General features: G+C 40.8%; 1 long non-coding RNA gene across 4 annotated transcripts in view; it reads right to left on the bottom strand.

Annotated features, from left to right (window-relative positions):
• Positions 1–6,558, bottom strand: part of LOC309654122 — a 37,939-nt gene that overhangs the window by 928 nt on the left and 30,453 nt on the right. For 3 of the 4 annotated variants that reach the window (XR_014259900.1, XR_014259901.1, XR_014259902.1), the window contains exons 5-7: positions 4,194–5,767; positions 3,343–3,550; positions 491–604 (exon numbers count right to left, since the gene is read on the bottom strand). This is a non-coding gene — a long non-coding RNA (uncharacterized lncRNA). Of the gene's footprint in view, positions 1–415; positions 605–3,342; positions 3,551–4,193; positions 5,768–6,558 lie in introns of those variants that run through there. The other variant, XR_014259903.1, reaches the window with a different exon arrangement.

Here is a 6,558-nt window from a genome sequence, read left to right as displayed (position 1 = left end):
TTACTATCGCATCTGGCTAGTTTAATATGTTTTATATAGATCAGAGATCAGTTCTGTAGATTAAGGCAGCTGAATGACAATCATTGTACTGTCACAAAAATATTAAACGGTGTATTTAATGTGTATTTACATGTGTATTTAATGTGTGTAGGGAGAATCCTGCCTCCTAATCCCCAGAACCTGTAAATATGTCGGGTCAAATGGCAAAGGAGAACAAGGCTGCAGGTGGAATTAAGGGACTAATCCACTGACCTTGAAATAGGGCGAGTAGTCTGGGTTCTGCAGGTGGGCCCAACATAATCACAAGGGTCCTTAAAGTGGAAGAGGGACTTGGGAGAGTGTCAGTCAGAGGGAAATGTGAGGTCTGGAAGGACAGTCAGAGACAGATGCAACACTGCTGGCGTTGGTTACTTACAGCAGATACAGGAAGGAAGTTACTGCAGTTTCAGGAAGGAGCCACAAGCCAAAGAATGTGGGTGGCCTCTGGAAGCTGGAAAAGGCGAGGGAACAGATTCTCCCCTAGAGCCTCCAGAGGGGAACGTGGCCCTGCCAACACTTTGATTGGAGCCCAGTGGAGCCCGTGTCAGGCCTCTAGCCTACAGACCTGTAAGACAATAGATGATATGCTGTTTAAGTCGCTAAGTTTCTGGTAATGTGTTACACAGCAGCAGTAGACAACTAATATACTCAGGCTAACTAGCTTTTGGTCATCTTTATTTTGGAAATACTTTTTCAGTTTATTTTGGTAATCTTTATTTTGGAGGTACTCTGCTCGTCTGTTTTGAGTTTCAACAAATGTTGAATACAAAATAACCTTTAGAATCTTGGCTAATGATCCACTACTTCACGGTTACACACCCCTTCTAAGAACGTCTTAACGTGTTTGACGCTAACGTTTTCTCACATTTCCATATTTTACTGTAAATAAAAAAGAGGTATGTTAAATGCTGTGGTGTATGAAAATAACAATCAGATTCTTCTGTAATGGGGACGATCACCTGTATAAGCTGTACTGCATAAGCCAGTGCTGTGCCTGCTGTCGTTTTGTTCTCCGGGTGAAGAGCTGCAGAGTAGCGAGCTCAGCTCCAGGGGCTGTGCGTTACCTTGACAGGTGCGCGAAGCAGGAGTTCTCACGTGAGCTCTACAGCCCTTTCCTGCTTGGAGGCATCTATGGCTTTGCATCACCCCAGTCATTTAATTGACACTGTTGCAAGTTATCCCCTTGATGTGTTACTGTGACCAAGAAAAAATGAACTCTCCCCTCTGTGTTCACAAGCAGATATGATGACAGCCTGCAGCAGTTCTCCTGAGACTGACACACGTAGAATTGCTGCTCTGGACTCCTGGCTCCACCTGAGCCTGTCCAGGTATGTACCTGGCACGTGTGTGTTCCCACTGGCCTTGCATCTCCTTATCCAGTGCAATGATTTCCACATCAATCCAGGACTGAAAGGAAGAACTTTTTCACAGGGATGGGCAGCCTATAACTCTGTGACATATCAACCCATGATGTTTATCCTTAACTGTGTTGGGGGGATGGGGCAGGGTGGGAAAAGAATTCTTTAAAAAGAGGGGCAAGACCAGATTGTGAAGAACATTTTGATACAATGAAAGTAAAAAATAAAGATGACGTCTCAGTAATTGCTGTGTTTTGGGAAAGCATCAGAACAGAAGATTTTAAGGGAAGAGGTACTGGGTATTTTTATGTTTTTAATTCAGTTGTATAATCGAATGTAACAAACTAATTAAAAGGAACTGCATATAAATTAGCACCACTTTTAAATGCCAACAATAAATTGGAAGTGAATTTCCTGTGTGATGCCAACATTTAATGTCTCTCTAACCTTATAGGGTTCAAATGATGAGAGGAATTTTAGCAAAAATGAAAATGTATGCCCTTGTCCTTTTTTGATGTTAGCATAAGTTTCTCTCTTAAATTTTGGCCATGTGTGTCCACACTGAGGGGTTGTATGAATATTAGTACAAGACTGACTTTTTTATTGTGGTAAAATATACATAATATAAAATTTACCATTTTAACCATTTTTAAATGTTTAGTTCAGTGGCATTAAGTACATTCACATTGTGCAACTATTACCACCATCCATCCTTAGAACTTTTATCTTCAAGACTGACTTTTTTGATAAGCAAGTTTAATTCCCCTGCCTGGTACCTGGATTTCTTTTCCTTTTCACATTATCTTTCTATCGTGCCCTTCTAATCTCAGTATTTCCTCCAGCCTTAAAAGACCCTCAATGTAAAGTCCAACGTGAGGGAGGTTTAGGTGACCAAATGAGTCATGCAAATTATGTTTTGCTTTGTCTCCAAAGTAAAGAAATAACTACAGATGGCTTCTGGTTTCATCCTAGGAACACTATCATTTGAAAGGTCCCCAAGAAACTGTATTAGTTCAGGGCCACCTTAGTGACTTGAATTTCTTGGATGTGGGCCTTCACAGCCCTGAACCAAAGTCATTTCCACCCACGGGGGAGCCAGGGGAAAGCCCCAGGGCCTTCTCTGGTGTACGGGAGAGCCCCAGACAGAGCTAGCATAGGTTCAGCCCAGTCTCCAGGAGAGAAGAGCAGCTCAGATCAGGGGCATTCCTGTTAATTTTCCAGGGACTTTCTGCAGATGAATTTTGGATGGAAATATTTGTTTTTGTTATATATCAGATGATTTTCTCATATTTTAGTGAGATCTAAGAAAGACCATTTTAATTCTGTCCAGGCAGGCCTTGGGGAGGAAAAAAAAAATCTAATTTATGAGTACTCTGAAAATGTTGGGAATCCACATTAAAGAAGGTATATGTTTTTTAACTGATAACTGACTTGATATGTGAAAACCTATACAAATAGGAATAAAGGAATGACTAATTCAGAATTAGTTCTCTTAAATAGCAAGTTTCTAAAGCTGCATGATTCTTTGTATAAGAATGTGTTTCACACTGCTTAAGACTATGTAAATTGTTACTGTGTAAATTTTAAATATATATATTTTTATAGATCTAAAACTTTAATGGTCTATTGGGTTGCTTGTCATAAGTTGAATATTGTTTCATTACCTTAGTATTGACTATACTTAGGTATACTTTTCTCTATAGTCACTCAGTTTCCTTCAAATCCTGTTTGTCACAGTGTTTGTTTTATAGTCAGACACAAAATTAAGTGGGTCCAAATGGTACAATCACTTCTATATTATTTGCTGAAAACAGTTGAGTCGTCCCTCAATTCACTTTGGTTTTAATCCTGTCATACTCCTCTAGGCTAAGAAAATGAAAGCTTATCTGGACTACATTTATGCTTAATATCAACATGGTTTATAAGTGATAGAACAACTACTCACATATTCAATCAGCCCTGGACCAGAAGGCTGTGTAGAACCACCAGAAGTGCATGCTGTCTGTCTGCACTGGAAGACCATAGAATGCGCTTGAGGAAACAAGAGCTCAGCGTGGGATGAGTGTGATTCAAAGCCAGCGTGGATGAGTGGACCACATGTGGGACGATCAAGTTATATTCCTATCCGGTGTCTCTGGAGAAAATACCACTCTCTGTTTTAAAAACAAAAAAACCCAAGTTCTGAATATAATTGATCCATTGGTCCTCATAGTCAACGTCATCAGGTCTCAGATTATTTAAGTCATTTTGCTGCCACCAGTGTCACTTAGTCACTTGGAAAATTTAGTCAAGACAATTTCCTAAAATTTTTTTTAAATGCTCGCTTGAAGTATTTTCAACTTAGTCTAGATGGGTTGTAAAACCCATTTCTGTACAAGTAGTTTACTTAAATAAGGAATGTGTCCTAAGAAGCATTCCTGAGGTACAGAAATATTTTTTCCATTGAAATAGCCTATTCGTAAACAAAGACTATTTTCTTATTTCTAACTTATAAAACCTCAGACGGAACATCTAGACAGAACCATATAGAGGATGGTAGTTAAAACTATCAGCATAGCATTTTACTATTCTGTTTTACTCATCCTCGAGTTTGAAAAGGTGGGGTGAAGGTCAAATCAGTAATGCTAGAAGGCCTCATGGACAACGTATAACTTTACTCCATTGCTCCTTACCATACATCAGCACCTTTATAAGGACAAACACAAAAGCCTGAGACTTTCCTGGCCCCATGTCTTTTTATCACTGTCATCCCCAAAGACAGAATCTGGGAAACAACTTGGGATCTAGTTCACGTACCTTCAAGTCTCGGCTTTTGTCCACTGCTCAGTGTGTACATGGACTTCCTTTGGGTGCTGGCTTCTCTGTTGGACCGAGCTTCATGGGAAGGACACCAGGGCTAGGTGATGAGAAGCAGCTGGTGCAAACTGACAGTGGGGGCGAAGACCTGAAAAGCTGCATGAATGTTCTGGAACTTTCCATATGTGATTCCAAGTAGACACATTTATGACTCCCTTAAATAAAAAAGGAGCAGAGATGAGGTGATACCTGGTGAAAATGATGTTTATTATAAAATATTCGTATCATTATAGCTAAATAGGAAAGATAAATATATGTTTATATCTCTTATCAGAAGCTACCCTTAGCTATAATTAAGCATGCTGAATAGATTAAAAGAAAAACTCAGCACTGGTGTGTATTTGATCTATGTTTAAATTCATTAGTCAGAAAGTGGTAAATGAGAAATTAATTTTTCCACTTGGCTTATATTTCACAAGATAATAAGAGTGGACACTTCAGTCTGCTTGTGAGGCCAGTTGTATTACTGGTTGCATTTCAGCTGTCCCTCCTGTGTGTCTTTCAAGGTGCTAGCAGACTGGAAGATACTCCATATACTGTACAGGAAAAGGAAATGTCACAGGATTCTCTTTTTAAAGGAGGAAGTAGAGTGGCTTTTTCCCTTTGAAAACTGTGACAGAACAGTGCTTATAAAACTATCCGTGGTGAATCTGTGGTGATGGACCCGTTCTTAAAATTTCCAATTCTTTGCAGACTGGCACTTTTGTAAAATTAAATTAAAATGTTACACTGAGATCAAATTGCTGTAAAAGTTTCTAAACACTTGCTCTCAGTTTCTGTACACATTCTTGCAGATGGGCAGAAAGAGTTTGCTATGTGGCACTGGTCTGTAGAGCACCCTTTAGTAGCAGTGAAACATGAGTTTCAGGCAAGGATCAATAGCTTCTGTTGTTATCTGGGAGTTTGGGATTTTGCCCAGAATGGGAGGGCAGTGCTTTTGTTTTGTTGTTTTGCTATTGGTCCAACTTTTGTGTAGAATTGTCCAGTACGCGCCTTGCTCAGGGCACCTGACTGAGGAGGTGAATGGGGGCTGGGATCTCTCCTCTGAGTCGTACCCTCTGCTTGGCAGAGGTCCTTGGATCAGCCATCAGATAGTCCCAGTTACATTTGCTGCTTTTTTGAGACGCCTTCCATAGGTTTCTACATTCTCTTAGCGGAAATCAGCAAGAACCTCCTTTTGATTTCAGTTCGTTATGCTTAACAAAAATCTTCATCACATCTATTTCTTTACTGGATTTCAAGCTCCTGTGGGAAGGAGTGTGGGTCTTACATTGTTGTGACTAGAACAGTGCTCATACTAATATCAAATGAATTCCGAATCACAGGTTGATAGTGAAAGCCATGCTCAGCTGTTAACCTTCTTGAAGAAGCAAAGAATCTCATAGTGTGATGATTTTCTTCCTTCTTTTTTATTGATCCAGGACTTGAAGAGACCAAGTTTTTAGATGTAGTCCTGGGGAGAGAAGCTTCCTGAAGTTAATGATACCCCGACATATTCATCCAGTCAGAGAGACCTATGGAATGGCCACAATAGACATAAGAGGTCAAACCGAGTATTGTTAACATTTTATCTCTAGTGAGGTTAAAATTAACCAAGGACATTGAGTTCACCGAGAAACAGCTTCTTAAACAAATATAGCTCATGAAAAAACATTACTTATTGGGGTCACGGACTCCTAAGAATGAACAGAACCTTAATATGTCTGGGGAACACACGTGCCATGTTGCACTGCTGGTGGAAGAGGCCTGACCCCGGCCTGGACTCTGCAGAGCCTCCTGGCAGGTCGCAGGTAGGGTGTAGGGTGGGGCTGGTGTGGCAAACAGGGAAGCAAGGGCATAGCAGCCTGAGACCACCTCAAAGTCAGAAGCAGAAGGACACACCCCTTGGCGTGCGCAACTGACGTCAGGAAAAATGAAGGCCTGGAAGCTTATCACCAACACAGAGGAAATAACTTTGGTGGCAAATGGGACAGGAGAGAGTTCTTAAACAACAGGTGGCTTGTAATGGTCTCTTCTCCACCAGACGCATCCATCACGCCTTGGTTCCTGAGGGTCTTCACGCATCTGAAAGGCACACTGTGTTTGTTTGACCCTCACAGGCCGCGTCGATGGTGGCCTGAAGAGGGGGCACGGGCTCAACGTCTGTAATAAGGAAGAGTTTTGAGCAATTCCATGAATTCCAATTCTGTGTGGGATTTTAGTGTGAATGACAAATGTTTATGAGCCCAAGTTACTGTTTTATGATTAATATGAAATATTGCCTGAGCCTAAAAGCCAGTCTTGCCAGAAACGCAAGAAGTATGTT

Source organism: Balaenoptera physalus, assembly GCF_965194825.1.
Source record: "Balaenoptera physalus genome assembly, contig: HAP1_SCAFFOLD_2054, whole genome shotgun sequence".
In the NCBI taxonomy this organism is placed as follows: Eukaryota; Metazoa; Chordata; class Mammalia; order Artiodactyla; family Balaenopteridae; genus Balaenoptera; species Balaenoptera physalus.
Note: the sequence above shows the minus strand (reverse complement) of the source record. Positions and strands in the feature narration are given on the sequence as shown.